At 40.3% G+C, this 27,021-nt stretch overlaps 1 long non-coding RNA gene across 1 annotated transcript; it reads right to left on the reverse strand.

Moving 5' to 3' along the window:
• Positions 1-1,420: 1,420 nt before the first annotated feature.
• LOC144589628 (uncharacterized) lies at positions 1,421-6,271 on the reverse strand. Its single transcript, XR_013545866.1, has 2 exons — positions 6,179-6,271; positions 1,421-6,015 (listed from the first exon to the last, which is right to left on the reverse strand). It is a non-coding gene; the product is annotated as an uncharacterized LOC144589628 (long non-coding RNA).
• Between the last annotated feature and the right edge of the window lie 20,750 nt (positions 6,272-27,021).

Genomic DNA, 27,021 nt, shown 5'->3' on the forward strand with positions numbered 1-27,021 from the left:
AGTAGGGGTAGTCCTAAACATTGTTACTTTTCTCTTGCAGCTAGAAAACGTTCCGAGAGGCCCAACGCTGGCGCTGGTATTAACCCTTTGTGTGCATTCACAGAAGACCACGATGAAGAATGTGGTATCAGTTTTCTCATGAACTTTCAAAGAAACACATTAGGAAGCAAGTATTCTTGCAAACATTCTTCCAAAGTTTTTTTTAAAGAAGATCAAATAATGTGTATACAATGTTGGAGTATAATCAGTATAATCTTCTGATCATTGTAAAGGAAGACTATTGCCAGATAGTCTTACTGGGCCCAGTTCAAATTATGCCCATACAGTTTTGCTTCATTCACACAACAAACAGAAAATAAATACTGTAATAGGCTGAAACCCCATTGCACAGCTCCATGTGCATAAAAGGGATGATGTCATCAACAAATTGCTGCTGACATCATTATCATTGCTGCTGATCAAATGTTGATTTTGGGGTGCATACAACTTCTTCACATTGTATAAAAGTTGTGGGCTTCCTTAAATTAATAAATTGTGATTTGCTTTAATCAACAACGATTTGCCACTGCTGCTGTACCCTTCGTTATGCAGACAAAGCAATGTAACAAGATTTCTATTATAGAATCATAAACCTGGAGAGTATCATGTAGTGCTTGTAGTTTAACCCTCCTGCTTTATATAGGAAGTCCCAAGCTAGATATTTCAAAAATGGCTGTCTAGCTTCTGCTGGAGAGTATTCAGTCCTGTGTCATAGTCTTCGGAATAGTTGAAGAACACCATGTGATCCCATCTCCAGACTCAACTTACTCAGTCCCTTTAACTCATCTATCCAGGACCTGTTTTGATAACATTAAGCATCTCTGTTTCTTCTGAATCCACTCTAGTGTGTCTCAATCTTTCAAGTATGTCATAAGAGGATGGAAACATGCAGAATAATGTGCAACTATTACCTCTTGTGACTTCAACACAATAATTTTCTTCATGCAACCTAAAATCATATTGAGCTTTTTGTAGCTCCATTATGCTGCACACTCATGTTCACCTTGTGACTTATTAAAATCCTGAAGTTCTACTTCTAAACTTGTACCTTTGATCTGAATGTTGCATTTGACTTAGTTCAACTACTGAACTCATCTCATTTACCAGCTGAATTTCATTTTGCTAGTTTCCACCCAGATTTCCACTTATCTACATATGTCTTGTGGTGGGTTAGTTATCCCTCTCCATTTATGTCACCAACAAATATGGTAAGAGTAACATCCACCCCTTAATCTAAGTCACTTATGAAAAAGGGGAATTGGAACCAGGATAGAGAATTTCAGCAACCCTCTTGAAATTTCCTTCAAAGCTGCCAAGTGTTTACTGCTAAACAACACTCTTCCCACATACACACATTTAATTAGTTTGCAACCAAAATATTATGGGGAACTTTGCCAAATACCTTACTTAAAGGAAAATAAATTAACCTACAGCATTCCAACCATTTCACCAAACTGGTAACCCAGTAGAAAAAGAAATAGATAAATTTAGTCAGGCAGGATCTATTCTTGAGAAATTCATGCAAAATTCTATTATTTGTTGCTATCAAAACAGGAACAAAATGACTGCTTAATGATATACTCTTGCCCCTTCCCTGATATGGAGGTCACTAACTGATCCTTGGTCTCTGTGCTGGATAGTCAGAGGTGATGTTTCAGTAGTGCCTGTATCATTGAATCCTGTGTGGATCAGCAAGAAGAGATAATGGTAAATAGGTTCAATAAGCTTTTGTAAGCAACCGATTACATCCTGCATTTGAGTACCGGACAGACAGTATACTTCTTATGTTTTTAACAGCCCGGCCCTTGGTGGAGAAATCTCTGAATTGTCTAGCAGCACTTTTAAGAAGGAGTCCATCCCAATCCCTCTTAAGCACAGCCTACTCACATAGAATCCTAACACTCACCTGTTCAGCTGTGGGAAAGTAACACTATCCTCTGACTCAGAGGAATTGGCCTTGGACCCTTCCAGTGTGTAGAATGGCCCTCCTCACTTCTCCAATCCTCATCCCCCTCCCCAAGAAGAAACCAGTGACTACAGAAAACCTAGATGCTAGTACTTCACAAGAGACAAATCAACATTTAAATGAGCATTCTGGATGTGTTAATTAAGCATTAGATTAATGCACTCTCTGCAGGGAGCACACTTCACTCACAGACCCATTCCCTAAAGGGAAATAAAGACTTCCATCTCTCTTCAAAACTGAGATTACTACATGATAGCCCAGCTTTGGCCACTCACACTGGAATGTCCAGAAGCCTCAAATAACACAGCCAAAAGTCTATGGTATGTTGTTATAGTTATCGTCCAAGATCATCAGGAACCTCAAGTCAGGAACCACTGCTTTACAAAGAGCCAATGTGCATTTCTTACTTCTTTAGCACAGGAGTATAAGGAGCTTCCACTGAAAGTAAAGTCTCAGTTGCATCCTGCCTCAAAGATCTGGCCTCTCTGACCCCAGGCAGGAGCTGCAATCATAGGATCTCCATTCCTATTGCACCCGAATCAGCTCAAGACCACTGCACTACAAATGAGAGGGGAAATATATCGGCTTCCATTTCCCATGGATAATGTTTGAAGAATAATGTTTGGAGGAAAGCCACAACCTGGCAGTCCCTGAGCAATAAACATATAGGCCCTTCACCCTTTAGGGAAGAGGAATGTGGGATGTCATGCCCCCTTTACAAATGGGCATGGAAGTGTAATATTTTTAATGGCTAAAACTCCAATTAACTCACTCCAAAACACAATTTTTCTTTATTTTTAAAGTTTAGATTTTAAGAGCATTTTCTGGTGCTATCACCAAGAAGAAGAAGAAGAAGAAGAAGAAGAAGAAGAAGAAGAAGAAGAAGAAGAAGAAGAAGAAGAAGAAGAAGAAGAAGAAGAAGAAGAAGAAGAAGAAGCAGCAGCAGCAGCAGCAACATATTTAACATTACCACATTCATTTCACTATGTTTTCCCAAGCTCTGAGGCAGACGCAGCAACTGAGAGGATGGAGCTCCTAGAAGAACTCTCTTGAGCTTGATATGAAACTGACAATAGTCATGGTGTGGTGTAGTGGGCACAATGCAACACTAAGACAACCTGAGTTAAAATCCCTATTCATTCGTGAAACTCATTGTTAGTCACACAATTTCAACCTGTTGTGAAGATCAAATGGGGAAGGCAAAAGCCATGAATTCAATGAAGGTAAAGCAGGATATCAATCTGAACAACAGCAATAAGAATTTGCCTTTTACTTTAGCTGCCTGACTGCTAGATTGGGTCCTCAAGCCAAGCAAAAAAATCTGGACCAGCATTTGCTGTACTGTCCAGGGTCCTGAACATGACCTGTCCTGTATGTAAACCAAATCAGCTCCCTTATCCTTGAAGGGCACACCCTGTTACCTGAATGGGATGACATGATCTCTAATGAAGCTGGAAAATCCAGTTGACAGACAGCCATCTCTGTACTCAGTGGGAAGTCCCCCCCATAACTACCTCCTTTTTCTTACACATCACAGTTGAGTCTTCTCTTTTCCTGATCCATGTCTTCTCTTTTCCTCAGACATTCTTCCATTTAGCACAACCTGCTGCAGCTGTTCTCCATCTTAGAAAATGTAGGTTAAGCTGCATGGCAGATAGAACTTTCTTCTCCACCACATCCCTGTTGCTTCCCACCTCCAAGTATCTGCTGCCTCATATTGCCTGATGAAAAGTTGGTCCTGTGAAAAGACATTTCTCTTGCATTTCTCTGAAAATAAAAACTCAGAGACAGGTTTCTATTGGGGAAAAAACATGCAGGCATTTAATGAATATGAATGGTATCTGACGAACTCTAAGGCAAGTGAATCCACATGGGGTGGTAATGGATTATTGTCGCTAAAATAGCACATGTAATTTCTGCACAGGACAAAGTCACAGAATTGGAAAGTGCTCTGTGGATCATTCTAGCCCAGCACCCTGGTCAGTGAAGTCTGAATAATGCGGGGTGCAACAATCACATCCCTGACAGATGGCTGCCCAGCTTTTGCTAAAATATATCCAGTAAAGGAGAATGCTCCACTTACTGAGGCAGTCTGTTCCACTGCCAAATACTTCTCACCACTAGGACATTTCTCCTAATGTTTATTTTAAATCTTCCTCTCACCTATTAGAGCTAGTTCTACCCTCTGGAGCATAGAACAAATCCATCTCATCTTCTGCATTTCACCTCTTCAGCTATTTGAAGACCACTGCCATGTCTTCTCCTTATCTCCCCCTCTCCTGGCTAAAGGTACCCAGCTCTTTCAACTGTTTCTCAGAGAACTTGATTTCCAACCTCCTGTCCTGGTTGTTTTCTCTGGACATGCTCCAGTTTGACCATTGTTTTCTTAAAATGCAGTACCCAGATATGGACACATAATCTTCATCATCCAGATGCTCTCACAGAATAGGTCCTCGTGGGAAAGCAAGCAGAACTGTGATGTGGAACATTAAGAGAAGCCGCTCTAAACCTCTCTAAAGTCTTGAAGATTACCATAAAGAGGCTTGAACAACTTCTGATTGGGGGGGGGGGAGGAAATTAAATGACAATTTCTCATTGCTTTTCCAGAGCTCAGTAAACCTTCCATTTTTGCTGCCCTCATGGGACTCCAAAAAAAGTAGGTTGCCAAGCACTTAGCAATCCATGATCCAAGACTGGCAGGCTATACTCATCTAGGAGAGTCTTAGCTAAAGGTAAGGGGAGGGGGGGCAACACAATTTTTTTACTGCTGGTGCATGACCCAACATGATGCCCTCCAGATGTTGACTCAACATGATGCCCTTCAGATGTTAAAACTCTCATTGGCCCCAGGTGGCATGGCCAGTGCCCAAGAATTGTGAGAGCTGTAGTTCAAAGCCTTTGTAGGTCACAGCCCAGAACTGGATTTGTTCACACCCGGGACAACCACTAACTTACTGTCTTCAGATAGTTAGGTTTTAACTTAAACTACTTATGTGAAAAGTAACCAGTACTGGTTTTTACTGGTCTGAACTGTAGAGCAAAACTAGAGCATAAGAAGCACAAGAATTTCACTTCACTGTCAGTTAACTGCGTAATAGCCTGGGGATAATATTAGACAGTACATATTTGCTAGAGAGGCATCACTGTGGAAGAATGGTAGGAGCTCAGATATAACAATATTAAAGCAATAATTCTGCTATATTAAAACCGATATTTAGGGAGGAGACTTTCCAATGCAGCACTCTATGGGCTTGCCAACATTTTCTCTCCTGCACAGCTGTTTTACTGAAACATTAACAGCAGGACCACTTATGAGAACTGTGGCATGAGCTAACGTAATATGAAGCAGCAGTAGCAAAATGGAGGAGTTTCATTTGGCATCTGAAAGGATCTTCATAAAGTGCCATTTATTCTGGAGAGTGTTTACACTTGGGCTGTGTGCTGCGTTTTTATAGCATGCCCACTTGTTCTCACAATTAGCTTTCAGATTCCAGACAGAGGATTAGTCAGGTGTGCATTGTATAGTTAATTAAGATTTTACTCCTTATATAGCTCTGACACAAGCCATCGTATATACTGAAGCATTTCCTATAAAATATTATCAGTGACTCTGTCTCTATGGATGGGATGAAATCTGTAATTGACTGCCAGAATTTACTCAGAGTGGTGATGAGCAGGACATTGATGTTATTCTGTATGCCAGGGATGCCATGCATTTGTACCCATAAATCTTTGCTGGCTTTTGAGGCTGAGGCTTTTGTTCAGTCTGTAGAACAATCTCATCCCACAGTATCCGTTGCCTTAGGAAAGCAAATACCTGTAACGCTGACCCTTCACAGATTCCTGGCATATCACTTGATCACAGGTCTCTGGCCCATAAATCCAGCAGCACATACAAGAGACTGGTCTCCTCTCCTTTCTGTTTCAGTTTGGGCATATTCCACTGTCACCTCAAGACATTTTACTGACTGAGGCATAGGATGAGATGTCATTCTTTGTGTTCAGTTGGACTGCAAGTTGAAGACAGCACCAGATTAGTTTATTGGCAAAGGACAGGAAGTGTGGCACAAATAAGTCTGCTCCCCAATAGAGGGAAACAACCAAGGGGCTCAGCAGCAGGAACCAAAGAGCTGCTATTGCAGCCTTCTAATATCTGCTGTCTGAGGCACTTACCTCATTCATTTGTGGTAGGGCCAGCCCTAGTCTACTCATGCAGTGCTTCTTTCCATCTCAGATGGGGCACGGGCTTGAGACTGGCCTGCTATCTATGGACAAAGGACTAGTTTACAATTTGCAGGTACAACACAAAGGCTATGTTTTAAATCAAAGCATGTGCTGTTTGTCACGATGGACAAATTATTTGTTTACACTACTATGAATGTGATCCCCCTAGTATTTTCATGCAGGGATGAAAATGGCCAGGCCTGTGTGGGGTCACAGATTTCTTACTACCCTAGCAATTTCTTTTCTGGGCTTAGATGTTTCGGAATTCTTAACTCTACAAACCACTTTGGCAAACCTGTGTCTAGGTTTGTGCACAGAAGGACTGGTATGTTAATACACTTCAGTGAAAGTGATTCCAGGTTGAATACAGCTCCATCAACTGCTATGGCTCCATCCTATGGAATCAAAGGATTTACAGCTTGTTGAAGTAGATAGAGTTCTCTGTCAGTGCATTCTTCTGAACTACTATTAGAGCTCTCTGGAGAAGTCTATGTACCTCCACAAAGTCCAAATCCAAGAATGTAATAGGATGTAGCCATGGCTATTAAAGGGGTATCAAACAGCTCTAAATATCTGATGTGTATCTTCTTGCATCTAGATGCAGTTTCTCTTTTTTTTACTGCTGGTGCATGTTGACCCTCAACCATCTCTCTGGCATCTCCTGGTAGGGACTGGACAAATTTTAGTCAGAAATCTTCAAGGGCTGTTACCAGTTGGTGACAATAATGAGTTAAGCAGCTTAATGGTTTGACGAGGCGTAGAACAGCCTCCTATTTACTTCTTCTATCCTGTTCCTCTCCACCATATCTTTTTCTCTCCTTGAACTGGATGTCTTGCATTCAGATTCTCTTGTATCCTTATTCATCCCACTGACCTGTGCTCTGTTGGTTGGCTCACCTACATAAGACATCTGGATTGTCTTATTGAATCATTCCTCAAAATACCGCTGAGACCTATTTCTGCTACTTTTTCTTTCCAGGGCTCCAGCATCTCTAGCAGTTGCAGAACAGGGAGAAATTACATAAGTGACACCCTCTACTGTTAGGTTAGAACAAGCTGGTTTTTGTCACTTAGCTGTAAAACCTTTCTATCTGTGTCAGACCCAGAATGAATCATGGATCATTCTCCACTCAGAATTAAAACTACATTTTTAGGCTCAAATAGATTGCAATCCCATGCGTAGGAACTCATAACTAAGTGCCATGCTATCTAAAGAGGCCCTACCTCAACTGCAGGGCAGGCAGCTTGCATACCTCCATACGTTGTTTGACCAAAACTCCCATCAGTTGTAGCCTGCATAGCCAATGGCTTAGGATTATGGAAGTCAAAGCCTGACAACAACAGGCAGGCCAAGGTTTGCCCACCCCTGTCTTAGCACATGTATTTAGGATTGCAGCCATGGGCCTACTTACTTGGGAGTAAGCCCTAGTGATTTAGTGCAGTGGTTCTTAACCTTTGTTACTCGGATGTTTTTGAACTGCAACTCCCAGAAACCCCAGCCAGCACAGTTGGTGGTGATGGCTTCTGGGAATTGCAGTCCAAAACTCCTGAGTAACCCAAGGTTAAGAACCAGTGATTTAGTGGCATTTGCTTCTGAGTTGAAATATAGAAAGCTGTGCTGTTAAATACTAAATCAAAATTAAAATTCCAAAGAGTTTTAATAAAAACCACAGCCTTAAATGTATTTGGAGGTAGATCTTCTTCAAATTAGTATTACCCACTTCTGAATAAATGTGCCGAGAAGCAAAGTGTTAATGAGAAATATGGTTATGTTTCTATTTCAGAAGGTTTAATTAATGAAATAAAAATTCCTTCTTTAGAACCTGTTTTGCTCCTTCTTCTCTTTCCATTATTTTCCCCTTGTGCCTTGAGTAAAAATGTGTACATTTCTTTTAGCCCCTGAAAAACATGGGTTGTTAAGATGACAGCAACAGGAATAATATACATTTTTGAATACCAGTTCTCAAGACCTGAGGTCTCTGGGAATTCTGACAGACAAATAAATATCACTTTAAAGAGAAGGGGATTACACAATTCTGAGGGGAAAGATGCAAGAAACAAGTTCCTTTCTTTCTTGCTTGCTTGTAAATTGGGATTTCTTATTATGCATGTATTTTCTAGTTTGGGTTTTAACTCGTCAGTAGCAGAAACAGAAAGCATTTTGAGTATGTACGGCATTTGAGTCATTGACGTGTGCCCTACAGGCAGCCTTACTAAGCTTGTTTTCTCCACCTACTGGGCTATTACGATTATTGCAACTGTAATTTAAAAGGCTCTTAAACATATTTACCTAAATCATTTTATCTCTGCTATTTTACATATCTTCAGGAATCTTGCAGAAGTTGAACATCTGAGGAGAGAGCAAAATAAGCCTAGTTGTTAAAAAAAATGCCGTGCATGCCAGCACTTCCAAAGCCCTACATTTCAAATTAAGTTTTTCCCTTTGCTGCCCGAGTGGTAATCTACATATGTTTGTTGCACGCATGGCCTTCTCCTTCCTAGAATTATAACCATAGGTTGCTTTTGCAAGAAAGAGCTAAAAAGGCCCCATCAGACAATAAGCAGATGCAAGGCAGTGGGAAGAGAAATCAACAGGGGCCCATCCTACTAGCCTTCTGTAGGGAAGATATGTCATCTGTGACTCATTCTTTCGTTATGCTTCACTGGAACATACTTCAATGGAACCTGAAAGAATTCAATAGTTCTCAAAATCCAGCTGCTCACGATCAGAGTAAAACCTCCATCTTTTCTAGCCACCCAGGGAAAAGGAGAGATGACCCCAAGCTGTATTTGATTTTGGTATTTCTTTAAGATAACGGCATCATCTGAACTACACCAAAAATTAACATTCCCTTGTGATTTAATTCAACATCTTCTTGCAAGAGTACCGTGTTTTTTTTAAAAGGATTCAATTTATATGGGAGCCCTTAGATGTGAAATATGTGTTTGCTATTGCTGACCTAGAAATCTAAATTCCCATGAGTAAAATGCATAGGCTTCAGTCAATGATGCTTTAGAGCAAATTTGTTTGCCCTTTTTTCTTTGAGCACATACAAAGACCTGTCCAGAGAACAGCTTTACCAGGAAATAAAGAAGATTATATTCATTTTCTCAATAGTTTATACAGTATTAGACAAACAAGTTTGCTCTTGCTCCCAAGCATCCTGAATTGAAATCCAAGCCCAAGGCTGTTTCATAGACACTGTTAGTTAGTGTAAACAGCTACCTATTGAAATCAAATGCACTGTTGAAGCAATGTCCATGCGCTGATTGTCCCTTTTGTTACAGTAAGGCATTATAGGACAGGATGGGCAGAAAACTGCTATCACCACAGAGTATCTGGTAGAGATCCTCTGCATTGCTGTCTCCTCTAAGGCTGTGCCTATCATCATCTTCTTAGAGCTGCAGAGCTGGATCATTGAGCCCAGTTCTTGTCAAGGAAGTACAGAGGGGAATCAAACTCCCAACCTCTGGCTCCGTAACCAGATACCTAAACCACTGAGCTGTCCAGCAGTTCCTGGATGACCTGTTTTAGTTTTAGTTTTGTTGGATGGAAAAGAAATATATGTAATAATTATCCAATACTCTCCTCTCCTCTATTCGCAAGTAAGAAGTTAAAGGAGTAGGCACACTAGCATCTATCTAGTATATTGGACTACAACTTCCTTAAGCCCCAACCAGCAAAAATGTCTACTATGAAAATGGTAGCCCATGGACTTTTTTTTTTTAAAAAAAATCCACTATAGTCCACTGTCATGTGTGACAACATGAGAGCCAAGATTGTTCTTGTTTTGTATGAGTTAAGTCAAGATTCATTTTGTACTGTGTAAATGAAATGTTTTACATTTCATTATGAAAACTAGACAGTGTTTAGACAAGATTAACATACACTTTATATTCATTCATTCATAACAAATTACAGTATCACTTTCCTGGGAACTATATTTGAATTCTGTATGAGAAATACTGGTTCCTTCTCCACAAGCTTTCACTAAAAATGTTGAGCATTTAAGAATATTGAAAGAGCTATGACAGGTCAGACCAAAGGCCTACCTATTCCAGCATTCTCTTCCCTTAGTGGCCACACAGCTGCCTATGGGAATCTTCTGAGTAGGATACAAGTGCAACATCACCCTCCAGCTCATGTTCTCCAGCAACTCATACTGTGAGACATGTTACATGTGATAATATACTGTATACAGTTATATAATCAACCTGACATCTGGCTGTTGACAGCCTTGTTTCCATCTAATCCTCTTTTAAAGCTACCCATGTTGGTGAATTTCATTACATTTTGTGGTAGCAGATTCTATAATTTAAATATGTGCTGGATGAAAAAAAAACCCTTCTAATTATCTGTCATGAATGTATGGCCCATACATCTTTATTAGATGACCTCAGAGAATCCTGCTTCAAGGAGTGTTCTTCATTCAATCCTTTTTGTAGATGTCTATGAAACAAACTGCTAGTGATTTGCAATTCAAGGTAAACCTCCTTCTCAGGCAGTATTGGGTGCTCATCTTTAAATGCAAAGAGCAGCTTTAGAGGTTTTTGCCAGGAACCTGCCAAGCAACTTGAAGTTCAATTATCCTTCAGTAAAACTGTTCCAGAAGGTATGCAATGGATTCTCAAAATCCATATTACATTAACAGTTGAATTACTGTATTTTTTTACCTAGGAAATCAAGCTGGGACATATTCTTCAAGTGGTTTTGTTCATTTATTCAATTCTTTTGTATTTGCTTGTGTTATATGTACATATACCACTTAAGAAGAAGTGTAAATTCAAATATGAACACAAGTACGTATAGAAAAATAAAATATTGTATAAAATAATTACATTGCTCAAACCATCATATACATATCTAAAAGTGTAACCAGTAGCATCCTTGATCAACCAAGCAAATACCTAAAAGCCTGGATGAAAAAGAAGTGTTTTAGTGAGCATCTAAGGACCACACTATATTTTACAGATAGGCTGTCAGGAGAAGATGAAATCTATGAATGTTCTAGAGTTTTAATTCAACTAGGCCCTTGTAGCTAATGAGGTCCATGTGATGTCCCAAAGGCCAGTGCGAAAACAAACAAATTTGCAACATACAGATGATATGAAAAGTTCTTGATGTTAACTATCAGATGTTTTCAGCACTTAAGGCAGTATTTCCCAATCTTGAGTCCACAGATATTCTTGGACTAAAACTCCCAGAAGCCCTTACCATTAGCTATGCTAGCCAGGATTTCTGGGAGTCACCATCCAAGAACATCTGGGGACCCAAGGCTGGGAAACACCAGCGTAAGGAGTTCATTCTTCTAATGAAAGGTGATTTGTAATCTATAGTTTGGCCCTCTCATTAAGGCTAGAAGAAAATGTACAGATAGCTGGTAATTAGAGCTGAAAGCATGGAAATGTTGCAGAGAGTTGACAGAGGCAGTCTTTGCAATTTGAAACATCAAAACACAAAGGAATCTCATGCTTAAACCATGAAGAGCAATCACCAAAGCTAAATAATCTGCTTCCAGATTACTCCTGGATATGACACAAGCTGCTATTGTGACACCCAGACACTTCTTTAATTAAGCATTTTACTCTTCTAATTACAGACTAGAGATGGGGGTATTTGTATACAAATATCCCCGCATAGGTGGCGTTAACAAGGGTCCAGCCCCATGGAGCCAGGCGGTCCACTCACTGATCTGCCACAGATGCGGACGGTGCAATTCTACCAATGACGTCACAGTGTGCAATCCGCTCACCACTCTTTGACCTTGCAGCAAGGGTTGTCCTCCCGCCTCCTGCCAGGAGTGGCAAGCAAATTGCGCGCTGTGGAGCCATTGGTAGAATCGCGCCGTCTACATCCTCATTGGATCAGTGAGTGGACCGTCCGGCCCCATGAGGCTGGACCTTTGTTAACACCACCTGTGTGGGGATATTCATATTTGAATACAAATACCCCCATCTCTATTGCAGGCTATCTATTATATCTGTTTCTGACCTCATAATCAGTAATACAGTATATGCCTTAATTGCAATGACTGAATATTCCAGAACATTGGGCCATTCTACTGAATGTCTTTGTCTGAGTAGTTGTCTGACTAGATGAATCAAAACCTCCTAATCTTCCTGTTTTGCTGAGCCATTTTTTGTGGAAGATGGCATTTGCTTCCCTGATTTTCAGGCCATGTGCAGGGTGGCAAAAGGTTACACATGACCTAAATTTCTGAATTACAATGATCCTAAGCTCTGTTTGCATAGTGTCTGAATATTTCCACTGTGACCCCAGAATTAGATGGCCTCTACTATTTGGTTGTTCCTCTGGGAAAAAAAATTACATCATCATCATTGACAGTGAGTTTGTCCAGATAGCTAGTATGTATAGAAAACTCAACATTTAAGACAAAATGCATTGGAGAATGAGAAAAAAATTATCATTTGTTGGGGTTATAATAATCATCTTAGAACTGTAGAGTTGGAAGGGACCCTATGGATTACCAAGCCTAACCTTTGTCAAGGAGTCACAGTGGAGAATTGAACTCGCAGCTTTTGGCTCTGCAACCAGATACCTAAACCACTGAACTATTCAGCAGTTCAAATAAGTAACTATTGCTGAGCAGTTCTGAACAGTTACATTGTATTTCTGTAGCACTACTGACTATAGCATGAATATTTTTTAGTTTCTTTCTACTTATACCAAAGGACACATCACTTAGGAAGTAACGCTCCTTCATATAGCAATATAGTATTTCAGAAAGGTAAATGCAACCTTGTGGAAACGTAACATCAATGGCGCTATTTCTAGGCTATCTGAGAAACATCAACACATTAGCCACAGAAACCTTTCATCCTGTCAGTGTCTAAAATGGAAACTTCTTATGCTCCACTGACTACTTTAATGTCAGGGCTTCTAGAGAGGAAATCCATCAAGATGGCCTGTGGTGAAAAGCTGTAGAGAAATATTTTCTGAGGCAGCAACATCAGGCAATTGATATATTATCAACACTGGTTTTTCCCAGTTATGTTTCAATATATTTATATTCACTACTTCCTCCACATTTTTACATTGCCACAGCAGAACGAATACTTGACAGGAAATATTTGTTTCATAATGTCCTTCGGATTTCTTTCCTGCTCTAAAGTTTACCAATGTTGTTGTTTAGTCATTAAGTCATGTCCGACTCTTCATGACCCCATGGAGCAGAACATGCCAGGCCCTCCTGTCTTCCACTGCCTCCCAGAGTTTGGTCAAATTCATGTTGGTAGCTTCGTCCTCTGAAATCCCCTTCTCCTCTTGCTTTCACACTTTCACAACATCAGGGTCTTTTCCAGGGAGTCTTCTCATGAGATGGCCAAAGTATTGGAGCCTCAGCTTCAGGATCTATCCTTCCAGTGAGCACCTTCAGAATGGATATGTTTGATCTCCTTGCAGTTCATGGGACTCTCAAGAGTCTCCTCTAGCACCACAATTGAAAAGCATCAATTCTTTGGCGGCCAGCCTTCTTTATGGTCCAGCTCTCACTTCCATACAATGCTACTGGAAAAACCATAGCTTTGACTATGTGGATCTTTGTTGGCAAGGTGATGTCTCTGCTTTTTAAGATGCTGTCAAGGTTTATCATTGCTTTCCTCCCAAGAAGCAGGTGTCTTTTAATTTCGTGCCTGATGTTCCCATCTGCAGTGATGATGGAGCCTAAGAAAGTAAAATCTGCCACTTCCTCTATATCTTCTCCTTCTATTTGCCAGGGGGTGATGGGATCAGTGGCCATGATCTTAGTTTTTTTGATGTTGACCTTCAGACCATTTTTTGCGCTCTCCTCTTTCACCCTCATTAAGAGGTTCTTTAATTCCTCCTCACCTTCTGCCATCATTTCTGGTATCATCTGCATATCTGAGGTTGTTGATATTTTTTGCAGCAATCTTAATTCTGGTTTGGGATTCCTCCAGTCCAGCCTTTCGTATGATGTATTCTGCATATAAGTTAAATAAGCAGGTGGACAATATACAGCCTTGTCATACTCCTTTCCCAATTTTGAACCAATCAGTTGTTCCATATCCAGTTTTAACTGTTGCCTCCTGTCCCACATATAGATTTCTCAGGGGTAGATAAGGTGGCCAGGCACTCCCATTTCTTTAAGAACTTGCCATCGTTTGCTGTGGTCCACACAGTCAAAGGCTTTTGCATAGTCAATGAAGCAGAATTAGACATTTTTCTGGAACTCTCTGGCTTTCTCCATAATCCAGCACATGTTAGCAATTCAGTTTCTAGTTCCTCTGCCCCTTCGAAATCCAGCTTGTACTTCTGGGAGTTCTTGGTCCACACACTGCTGAAGCCTACCTTTTAGGATTTTGAGCATAACCTTCCTAGCGTGTGAAATGAGTGCAACTGTATGGTAGTTGGAGCATTCTTTGGCACTGCCCTTCTTTGGGATTGGAATGTAGACTGATCTTTTCCAATCCTCGGGCCACTGATGAGTCTTCAAACTCACTGGCATATTGAGTGTAGCACCTTAACAGTATCATCTTTTAAGATTTTAAATAGTTGTTAGCCATGCTTTCTAAGGCCCACTTGACTTCACTCTCCAGGATATCTGGCTCAAAGTCAGCAACCACACTATCTGGGTTGTCTGGGACATCCAGATCTTTCTGGTATAATTCTTCTGTGTATTCTTGCCACCTCTTCTTGATGTCTTCTGCTTCTGTGAGGTCCCTACCATTTTTGTCCTTTATCATGTCCATCTTTCCACAAAATGTTCCTATAATATCTCCAATTTTCTTGAACAGATCTCTGGTTTTTCCATTTCTATTATTTTCCTCTATTTCTTTGCACTGTTCATTTAAGAAGGCCCTCTTGTCTCTCCTTGCTATTCTTTGGAAGCCAGCATTCAATTTTCTGTAACTTTCCCTATCTCCCTTGCATTTTGTTTCCGTTCTCTTCTCTGCTATTTGTAAGGTCTTGTTGGACACCCACTTTGCTTTCTTGCATTTCCTTTTCTTTGGGATGGTTTTTGTTGCTGCCTCCTGTACAATGTTACGAGCCTCCAACCACAGTTCTGCAGGCACTCTGTCCACCAAATCTAGTTCCTTAAATCTATTCTTCACTGTATTCATAAGGGATTTGGTTTAGATTATACCTGACTAGCCCAGTGATTTTTCCTACTTTCTTCAGTTTGAATTTTGCTATAAGAAGCTGAGGATCAAAGCCACAATCAGCTCCAGGTCTTGTTTTTGCTGATTCTATATCTTTGGCTGCAAAGAATATACTCAATCTGATTTTGGTATTGCCCATCTGATGATGTCAATGTGTAGAGTCTCCTCTTGTGTTGTTGGAAAAGAGTGTTTGTGACGACCAGCTTGTTCTCTTGACAAAACTTATTAGCCTTTGCCCTGCTTTGAACTCCAAGGCCAAACTTACCTGTTGTTCCTTTTATCTCTTGACTCCCTACTTTAGTATTCCAATCCCCTATAATGACAAGAACATCTTTCTCTGGTGTCAGTTCTAGAAGGTGTTGTAAATCTTCATAGAATTGGTCAGTTTTAGCCTATTCAGCATGTTGCTTGTATTTGATGTTGAAAGGTCTGCCTTGGATTCATATTGAAATCATTCTAGGTATCATTTTTGAGATTGTATCCCAGTACAGCTTTTCCCACTCTTTTGTTGACTATGAGGGCTACTCCATTTCTTCTATGGGATTCTTGCCCACAATAGTAGATATGATAATCGTCTGAATTGAATTTGCCCATTCCCGTCCATTTTAGTTCACTGACACCCAGGATGTCAATGTTTATTCTTGCCATCTCCTGTTTGACCACATCCAGCTTCCCAAGGTTCATAGCTCTTACCAAAGTTTACCAATAATAGGTTATTTTATATTTGTTTAACAGCTGTACAGCTATTTAAAACTCAGCTTTTCATCATAACTAGATTACAAGGTTATAATAATACAAATGTGTAAACTTACCAGAAATAAGTATAGTTCTGTCACTATGATTCAAAAGGTATTATGCAGCTATATATCCATAAGACAGCTTTTAATATCATACCTGTGTAGAAATCACTTGTCAAACATGTTTATCTCTCTTCAGGGGTGTTATCTCTTTTCAGGGGTGCATCAGTCCTTACTCCAGGAAGAACCATAAAAACAAAGATGGAGTATTCTGAACTGTGTGCACCAAAGTCCCTTATTCTGTTGCTCCTTCAATCTAAGAAAGTTTGGAGTGTTAATATTGATGTTTAGTGAACTCTTGTTGCCAACAAACTTGCCATATTGGGACAGTCATAGCAACAGAATCACAAAAAGTGTAGTTCTCATCACAAAACGTGCATCTGTGGTTTGTTCCTCAAATTTTTGATCAGTTAACCCATGTTCTAAGAGGGGTCATCCTCCCAAACTGTAGCACTAATTAATTGTGACTCAGGCGACAAACATGAGATTATTTTGCCTTGCAACTAAAGTGGGTGTACAAAAATTTCCTCAACTTCCTTCAGAGTACTGTGCTGTCCTTTCAGAACTGTGTTGCTACATGTCCCTAACGGTTCCATACATCTCCATAATTAGGTAATTTTTTTTTGTTTTGCCAGGTCTTCAGTTTAGACTCATTAAGAAGCTTTTGCTAACAGCCAGATAATGGGTCTGGGAATGAAGAATCAAGTGTTTGAACTTCAGCCAAATTAAGCAATCATGCAGCACATGGAGCAAGATAAAAATACTGTCTTCTGTGCAAAACAAAACTAAACACCCATGTGCTGAGGTACATTCGTGCAACAGGACTTCCCTGCACTCTTGTTGTTGTTGTCTTCTTTTATGCCTGTTGAAAAGCTGCTCTCGATGATCACTGATCCTTCAGAATAGGGTGCAATGTGGAGTGGGAATCAGGACAAAGGAGTTTTGGGGATTTTTTTTGCCTGTGCCAGGAGCATTTTGGTCCCAAGCTATGGATGCTGTGTTTGAAAAATAATTGAAACCATCCATCTTTTGACAGCACAAGAAGATAGTAAGGGAAGTGAATAATCATGCATATCTGCATCCCAGTCTAGATAAGCAGAATGCAAAACAGGAATCCAGCAGAGTTATTTATTGCTATAATAGCTTTTTCCTTCCTGATTATTTGAATAGGCTTGTCACTTTGGGTCTCACTTAAAAGCAGGTGTGGCCCACTTTGGTGGGTCAAAAATTGGTATTTGGGGAAGCTAAGTGTTGGAGGGGACCCTATGAGCTATTCCAAAGTTGTGCCGCCTCTCCTGAAAGCTTCCAGAAGCTACACTTGGCCCCTTTTTGTTGGAATAAGAGGAGGCTGTGGCCCACAAAAACAGCTTGGCCCCCACTTTGCCCATCCTTGTATTAAGGCAATCTTTGGTTCAACTGAACTTGTCAAAACAATGCTGATAGGCAGACTTGGGAAGAATTATTTGAAGGTGTCAAATGATTCATTGCTGCATGGCATCTCACATTTAGGGGAAACAAGGTAAAAATCTCCAGGATAACACTTAAATTATCAAACATTTTCAGGAGAGCTGGGAATATGTTTAAATGGAAACAAAAAGTCTCAATGTGACCTAATGGAAGTTGTGGAAATTATGAAAAGGCCCGATACATTTGCAAAAGGCATTCATAAACCAGCAGATGCAGAAGAAAGCTGTGAAAGATAGCAGGAAGCGGAAGATGTGTGTCAAATTATTCCATTAAGATCCTAATAAAATGATATGGAATAAATTACTGAGTAAATGAAGTGTAGAATATAAATAGGTACAACAGTTTCAGAGAGAGAGAGACTTGTGTGTGTGTGTGAGGGGGGAGAGAGAGAGAGACAGAGAGAGAGAGCAGTGCTTGGTAGGCATTGAAAAAGCAGGCATGTGAATCCATGCTAATTTTGTATGCACTAAACGAAAAACCTAGTGTTCAACCAATTGATCAATCAATTGCAGCCTATCAAAACACGATCACAAAATTGCAAGGTATCATTCTTGGTTGTCCTTTAACTGTGCATAAATACCCATTTCTTGGTTTTATAGGGACAACATGGCCATAACTATGGTGGAGCAATAGGGGGCTTTGAACCAGGGTGCTGAAATTTGATGATGATGATGATGAGGTGCTGTCAAGTCAATTCTGACTTATCACAATCTTTTTCAGAGTTTTCTAAGTAAAGAGTACCATTTCTTTCTTCTGGGAGCATCCTGGGACTGTGCAGCTTGCCCAAAGCCACATAGGTTGGCTCTTCTTTCAGGAGGCACAGTAGGGAAATGTATTCCCAACTTCTGGCTCTGCAGCCAGATAGAAGGCACAATTCTGGAAGGATACACACCAGCCCATTGGTATTTGCTGCTAAATGGGTACAAACCAATCCACACCCAGGTGGAAGGAAAGATAAAACCTGCAGCTCAGTATAGAAACAAAATGGGTATAGCACAATCTAGCTGATTCTCCCCATTACTTCACCCTCTCCCCACATATGAAGCTTAACTGATAAAACAGCAAAGCCCTGGGCACCAACATTGATAGTTAACAGCTGTGATGGGTAGACTCTATTTCAGGAGTTCCAAAGCCTTTCTAGTTTTTATAGCTTGTTAAGTAGTTACATTTTGCAAAGAAGCATGCTTTATTTATGTTCCACCCTACAATTTGCCCCCTCTTACCCAAGGTCTTCCTATTCTACACATTAGAAACAATCACTAGCCTCAACTAGAGTACACATTCATTTAATCAGTAGGCTTTATGTAAATATAGGCTTACCATTCATCTGTTGATTCAGTGGGTCTTCTGCAATTAAAGCAGGAACTGGACTTGGGCCGAAGGGCTCTTTGTGCTTATTGTCAGAAGTGTATGCAGAAAGCTTGCAATTCTGAGTGACAATCCATCACTGTGACAAAAAGCTTGTTTCATGCTCAGACAGGGGATAATCTGGAGAAGTCTGATTTTGCAGGCTAGAAGATGCCCTTGGCTCTGATAGAGCCATGGGATATAAAGACACTATTTAAGAATATGTACCTCAAATCTGCTTTCATTTTCTATATCACAGATACTCCCGTGATAATCCCATTAGCGATTTGGCATCTCTGATGCCAAAGCATTATAGTAAACTACATAAAAGAATTTGTGAGTGCGATAGATTTTTTTTAATTCAATGAAAACAGCAACAACCAAAAAGAGAAGTGAAAATGAAATAGCACCTTGCAACAGAAGAGCTGGTGATGCAAATAAAAAAAGGAGCAAGGAAGGGAGGGTCCTGCAACAAAATGTTGCACTGTTTTTTTTGTACCTGCACATGTAGCAGAGGGCTCATTATGTTGGCTTAAAGTGGAAAGAATGCTTCTCCATTTGTGCTTCCTGATAAAGGGAGAGGTGGGCCTTCTTTGTGGGCTCTGGTGCTAGATTCTTCAAGACAGCCCAAGATGTTCCTGCTGAGTCACATGTCCTATTACCCTACACACTCATTGCTCTAGTCTTTCTCCTCCCCTCCGCCTCTGCACTTGACTCATACCTTCTCCTCCCCTCTCTTTTTAACTTTCTGCTTCCTCGTGCTCTTGTCTTTTGTCTCAACTGTCTACTTCCAAAACTCAGGGTGAGACTACACAGAAAGGAAAATTCAAATTCACTTACGTTCTCTCATGGTGAAGTTGCACCTGGGGATTTGGTTCTTTTTTATTTAAGTGGATACACAGGGAGAGAAGGGAAAGCTTTGATACTGCAGTTCTACAGCAGTTCTATTGAAGCACCTGTGGGTAGTATGGTTCTTAGAAGGCTTTTCCTTCCTCAATGACTCATTTCCTCATCCCATCTTGTGTTCCCCTACAGCTCTATTAAACATAAATAAATCAACCAACCAAGACGACAGAATCTGTTGTTGATCATCCCAGAATGCAGGACACAAGAATGGACTCAAGTTACAGGAAGCCAGATTTCGGTTGAATATCAGGAAAAACTTCTTAACTGTTAATTACAGCAATGGAACCAATTACCTCAAGAGGTGATGAGTGCTCCAACACTGGAGGCATGCAAGAGAAATTTAGACAACCACCTGGAAGATATCCTTTGATTTGTATTCCGGCATTGAGCAGGGGATTGGACTCTGTGGCCTTATAGGCCCCTCCCTTTCTGCATCATGCCTGAATTGATTTGAAAGGATTCAAAATTTTAGAAAGCAGAAGGTTCTCTGGTGAGAAGGGAAAACTACAGATTGAGGATGGGGGACTCCAGGCTGATTCACATTTCCCACTGCATCATCTGATCAGCAGGAAACAAAACGCAAATCAGCCTTCCCCAAACCCATAGTATTTCCCACATAGTCAGGCTATCAGCCACATTCAAACCTTGGATCACGCAAGACATAAGTCACCGGATCACTGCGGGTACAAAAGGCATGCGGGGTCCGAAGGGTATGTCCCAAGACAGAGCTCTCGCCTGGGCCTGGCTGGGAGGGTTTCTCCTCTGGCCCTGGCAGAGATTAGTGCGTACTGCTCTTGGAGACTGGGAGGCATTTCATCCCCGCGCAGCCATCTTTTCCTACGCCATCTTCCTGGCGGGACCCCCAGGTCTCCTCATCCCCACTGCCCACCTGTGTTGAATAAGCATGAGATTCGGGGCTAAGTGGCAACATGGTCAGAGCAGGGGGTTCAGGAGTGGCCAATGGATCGAAGGGCTGCTCAGGGACCTGAACTTTACTTCTGTGTAAAGCTTGCACTAGCTACAGATTTCCTTTCTCAATCCCTGGTTTCATAAGATGACTAAACTTTTCCACACAGTGTTTAAAACATAGACACACACACACACCATACAAGTTGAAGAATAAATAAGAGTATGGGTTTCATTTGTTAGAGGGCAGACATCTAATGGAGAAGGAACATATGCATTTAAATTGGATCAAATGATTCTTTACCTCGTTAATGCAGTACCTTTTTGCAGCCAACAGTGAGCCTAATAAATGCAAGTTTGGAAAGAACTTCTTACTAGTTAAACCTCCCACCCCATATAAGTTATATGATAATATAAAAAACCCTAAAACCTCAGTGTTTAGGTATAATTGCAGTGTTGGCACTTTGAAATAAATAAGTTAGTTTTGTGTTGCAGTTTGGGCACTCGGGCTCAAAAAGGTTTGCCATCACTGATCTAGACTGATCTTCCTTCCGCTTTAAAGGGAAAGAGAAGAGAAGAAAAAATTCCCCTCCTCTCTCCTCCTCTGTGCTTTGCTTAATAATCTATGTAATGATCTTGAGAAATGGAAAACTTCCTTCCTACTTGCCTGTGGAAGGAAAGAGAGAGGAAGTTTTCCATTTCTTTTAAATTGTTGCTGATTGCCACAGCACATCAGCAATGCTTTCAATGCATTTAGCAGCAGCTAAAAAGAAATGGAAAGCTTCATCTCTCTTTTCTTCTGCAGGCAAGCAGAAGAGAAGCTTTCCATTTCTCAGTATTGTTAAATGGCTTTAGCAATGAGACAACATAAGCCATCCACTTTAGTTTGATCCCAGCAACCACACATGAAAGAAAAAAAATGGAGCAATTCTATCTGGACAAAAAGGAACAGTAGTCCCTAACAGAGACCTCAAAAGGTATGAGTGGGCATTGATCAGGGGCAGGCTGATTTATTTTATTTTATTTATTAATTTAATTTGTACCCCGCCTATCTGGTCATCGCGACCACTCTAGGCGGCTTGGTTCACCATGGCACATACATTGTGCGGTAACCAGGACAAGAAGTGAACCAGCCCTTCTGCAGGTCAAATGCCTTTCTGATCACACTTTGAAGCAATGTCCCATGACTGCCGAGGGTGCATAAACCTCATCACGCTTTTGAGAAAGGTTTACACCTCACATTTGCTTTTTAAAAATTTCTGTCAACTTCTGTAAACCCCTGAGTTCTCCCTGTCAGAATGATCCCTGTTTCTATTTTTCAGTGTTTTGGCTGTCAACACACAGCAGCTGAGTACAAAGGAATGGTCCTTCATTAGACATTATATCAGGCAAACTTTTTCTGTGCATTTCTGTTCAGGTGAGAAGTTGCAGGCCAACACAGATTTAATATTTCTAACACTTCTAGGGCAAGACATGCCAATTAACCGAGCAGTTAGAAAAGTAGTGTCTCATTTTGGCACCAACTGAGGTTACTTTATTTGTTTTTAACAAAGGCTTATAGGAAAGCAAAAACCTGAAGAAAGCATTGACAAAGACTTTCAAGAAAAGTATTTTTCTACAGTGGCCTTGCAATTTTCTTTCCTTAATATGAACAGAAAATACCACGAGGGTGATATTTCCTGAGCTGTGCTGTATGGTTAATTGAACTGACAAGGCCCCGGAGTTTGTTTCAGTTGCTACACGTTACTATAAAGACTCAACCTGTTTGTCAGCTGCTTCGGCTGAAAGCAATTATCTGTTGCTTGAGGTGAATTCTGCTACATTCAGAGGAGTTATCTGAAGACTTTCAAGGACAACAATAAACAACTTGTGGACTTAGAAAATAATGAACTGTTCCGTTTTTCTTACAGCTGACCAGAATTGTTAGTCTGAAGAAAACTGTATCATGGGAATGCAGGCATCTATTTGTGGGCAATAATAGACCCATGCACTTAGATGTGTTCTTTTTATTGGCAAGGAAAGTTGAAGAAGATTTAGAAAATAGCTCTAGCTCAGAGTTAAACATGGTTTAGCCATCATCCCCTCTTTGCAGAATGAAAAAGGGAATACAGATCTTTAAACAGAGGAATTCAGCATCACCTGAGATTTTTGGGCAGTGTAGCCAGGACAGTGATAACACAAATATAAATAAGTTAATGGATTTATTTATTTACTAGCAAATGTAGCTGATTTGATCCATGTTAAGAACCCCAGTCCCTCCTCACCTCACTCTTCTCTCTCACCCTACAAATTCCTGCTTTTGCACCAATCTCTCTAATTTCCTCTGCAATGGTATTCATTCAGAGTTCTCCCTGTTTTGGAAATCTTGCTGGATAAACAAACAGACTTTGAGGAAATTGATTTTGAGGTGTAACCCTTCTAGTTGTGTAAGTTCAGAAAGTCATAGTACCCATACAAATTCTAACATTTCTTTTGAGATTGATAAATAAACAAGCAGGGGGAGGGGACAGACTATTTCAAGGTGTAACCAGTCTAGTTATTTCAGAAAATAAGAGAAATCTGTAACATCTGTATAAAATGTTGTGTCTTCAGTACTTATGTACTGTTCTGGAGATCTGGGACAAAGAAAGAGACAGTCAGACAGACACTATTCCACATACACATACATGCAAAATGGGCCCTGTTTAAGTTATTTAAGTTGGGCTGAAGTTAATTTCTAACTCTTAATGTTTCAGAGATGTTTGAGACAAGACAGTTTTTTAATTACATTTCTAAGATGAGATGTATGTGGTGTATGTGGTGACTCCTCGCCTTTGGAACAACCTTCCTCCAGAAATTCGTGAGGCCCCAACGCTGGGTACTTTCAAATGCCAACTGAAAACATGGATGGACATCTAGGCCTTCCCTCCTGTCAACTACTGATTTCTTTGCTTTGCTATTTATTATTTATTTATTCCTGCACTATTTGTTATTGTTGTATGCTAATGTTTTTATGCTTTTTTTAATTGTTGTTGATATTCTGTAAGCCGCCCAGAGTGGTAGAATATAAAATAAAATAAAATAAAATAAATAAAATAAATCACATTATTTCTCAGGAGTTGGTATATTATGCTCATTCCACCAAGTTTTTCTTCATAAGAATCCTATGAGTCAGAATCCTGTTTTGTTTGTTTTATTTTGTTTTTTTAAGTGTTCTTGCTCACGTAGGGAACTTCCATGGATAGAGCAGTCTCTTGCTCTTCAGAGAGTTGCTTCAGTTTGATTAAATGTTGGGGGTATGGCTTGTGCATTTCCTTCACTGTGTGTGGAGGACACACATTTCAGAATGACTGAATGTGCTCTGGTCTCAAAGTTAAACTACACATTAAAGAGAACACTTCATTAGAAGGGGAAATTCTTTATGTGCTGATAGCACATAATTATTACAGCAGGAGCTTTTCGTACCTTTCAGCTTGCTTTATTTTGTGATTGGTACTCTGAAGATTTTGTTTTCAAATACAATTTCCTCTGAAAAGAAACATCTGCCAGAATCACATCTTGGAAACACTAACATGATTCCAAGGAAATCCATGTTACCTGTAACATATATTTTGGAAGATGGTAAACTATGCACTGTCTCACATGTCCTTAGCATGCAGTTTCAACTTCAGTGAGTGGTGAATACTGCCCCTCAGTGGCAACATGTTATGGTTCCATCTTGTTGCTTGGAAAGCATTTTTGTTGTGTGCTGGGAACCAAGACTTCTGGCTATGTGAAAAGTTATCTTCAAACAGAGATACCAGACGTTAATATCTTCAAGCAAGGATACCAAGAAGCTACTTTCTCCTCAAAGACTACCTAAATCACCTGGACCACCACATTGCCACATTGTGTTAGTTATATATTTCATAAGTCACTCTGCATCAAAGCTCTCATGGAGAAACAAAAAAAATAAAAAAGTTTGGAATTATAGAAGATATGGGAGGGGACAGAATATTTCCTTCAAGGGGGGCCTGAAAGTTTGGGAAAATATAAGAACTATGGGATTCTAATTTTTTTAAATTCCCATTAGAAATCTCATGTCTCTTCATTTTTAAAAGTTTTAAATTATTTTTACAAGTGGAGCCACAGCATGCTGAACTCTGAGAAATCTAGCATCTTTTCATGTTTGCTAATTTATAAGAAGCAGGCCAAATAATTGCAGTTAAAAAAGAGAAGACGCCATCAGCTTTACAGTAAACAGAGGACATTGATCTTACTTTTCTCTACAGTGTCAAGCTCTTTCAGAAAAGACTAGGCATTGAAAAGGAGCAATGGAGGATTAGGAATACTACTGTTGCATCACCCTTACTGTTGGGAGAACCCTTATGTCCTCTTTTAGGGAAGAAAATTCCCAATTGGAAGAGGAGACATAGGACAATCTCCCTTCCGAGTTTCTTCCAATTGGAAAGCTGTCCAGTCCATGGTTTACTTTAAAGTAAAGAATCAGGGAGAGCTGGGAGTTCTGGTATGAACTAGAATTTGGTGGTTTGGCCTAGTTCAGTGCAGCGCCTGCACAGGTGTTCCACAGGCGCAGTGCATTACCCTCTCCCACTTCCTCTGTGTGCTTGCCCATTCCCCAGCCAAAGCACAATTCCATCCCCTGCCTCCTCAGCATGATTGCCCATTTACCAATCACAGCACACACTTCCCTACTCTGCCTCCTCCAGTGGCCACCACTCAAAGGCAGTGTTGTGGGCTTTCCTGCCCCACCTCCTCATCTGGTGTGGCCACCAGATTACAGCACACACTGTAATCGATCAGTGAGTGGGTGATCACCCTGAGGAGGCAGGGGAAGTGTGCTTCAGCTGGGGAATGGGTGAGCACACAGAGGAGGCAGGAGGATGAGCACACAGTGCCTGCATAACACCTACATGAGTGTGGCACCAAACTGGGCTGAACCACTAAGCTGCAGATCATGCCTATCTCTTGGGACATCAGATAACTTCAGGTTACCCAGCCACTGTGAGCAGCACTTGAACAGCAGACTCAGCAGGTACACCCGAATAAGATGCATTGCTATTCAGGTGAAATGACAAAAATAATTTCTAATTTTGCATCTGAACATAGGCAATTTGCAGTTTGATGGGAATCAGTGTTCTCTTTCAATCTCTTTCTTGGTGGCATATGTCCTTCTTCTGTTCCCGTGTAAGTGGCCACCCTAGAAGAGAGGCTATGATGAAAGTGGCCCAACTTAGCCAATAAGTTTTGGACTAGTTTCCTCTTGTAAAACAACTACATCAACCAATTGTCTATGTTGGCTAATATATTTTTCAGGTTAGTCACTAAATAATAGGAATTTCCTCCCCCTCTTCCTTTCTTCCTGGCCAATATTTATTTCTCAACAGCCTGAGCATCCCGTAAGTGCATTTCTTAATTGCTGTCAGAGTGCCTCATGGGTATGAAGCATCACTGTATCTTTCCTGAGTTTAATTAATCACTCAACAGATGAGCAAGCAGCACTAATTACTCTTTCATTACTGGAGAAGTGAAAAGCTGAGGCTGACGTCAACATTTATGATTACTGTACCTACTCCAAGCTTGGGAGCATCCACTGACTGTCTCAGATAAGAACCTCTGAATTCCCAAAGGGTGTTGGACCATCACATGTGGCCACTTCTCTGCATTAAAGAATCAGAGAGATTTGTTTTCATGTTGGTTGGCTTTCAAGCTCAGATTAAAGGGATGGTTTTGACTTTAAAAACTTTCAGGACTTTGAGCCAGGATCCCTGAAGAAACACGTACTGTATATCCTTCTGTATCTTGTCCATACATTACAAAGGGGGTGGAGAACTCTTCATCCACTGAGACAAAGGGACATCCTCAGAAGCTTCATTGTGATAGGTGGTAGTGAATGCTAGGGTCTGTTGCACCTTCTTTCTTTCCTTTTTTGTTTATTACATTTTATTTATTACATTTTATTTATTTATTTATTTATTTATTTATTTATTTATTTATTTATTTATTTATTTATTTATTCATTTACTTACTTACTTACTTACTTACTTACTTACTTACTTACTTACTTACTTACTTACTTACTTACTTACTTACTTACTTACTTACTTACTTATTTAATATCCCGCCTATCTGGTCTTTCGACCACTCTAGATGACTGCCGTGGTTTCTGTGGCTGATATCTCATACACAGTATATAACAGAAGTACACCCCCTCACATTTCATAAATATTTTAGTATATCTTTTCATGT

The sequence above is a fragment of the Pogona vitticeps genome, chromosome 5 (genome assembly GCF_051106095.1).
Source record: "Pogona vitticeps strain Pit_001003342236 chromosome 5, PviZW2.1, whole genome shotgun sequence".
Lineage (NCBI taxonomy): Eukaryota > Metazoa > Chordata > Lepidosauria > Squamata > Agamidae > Pogona > Pogona vitticeps.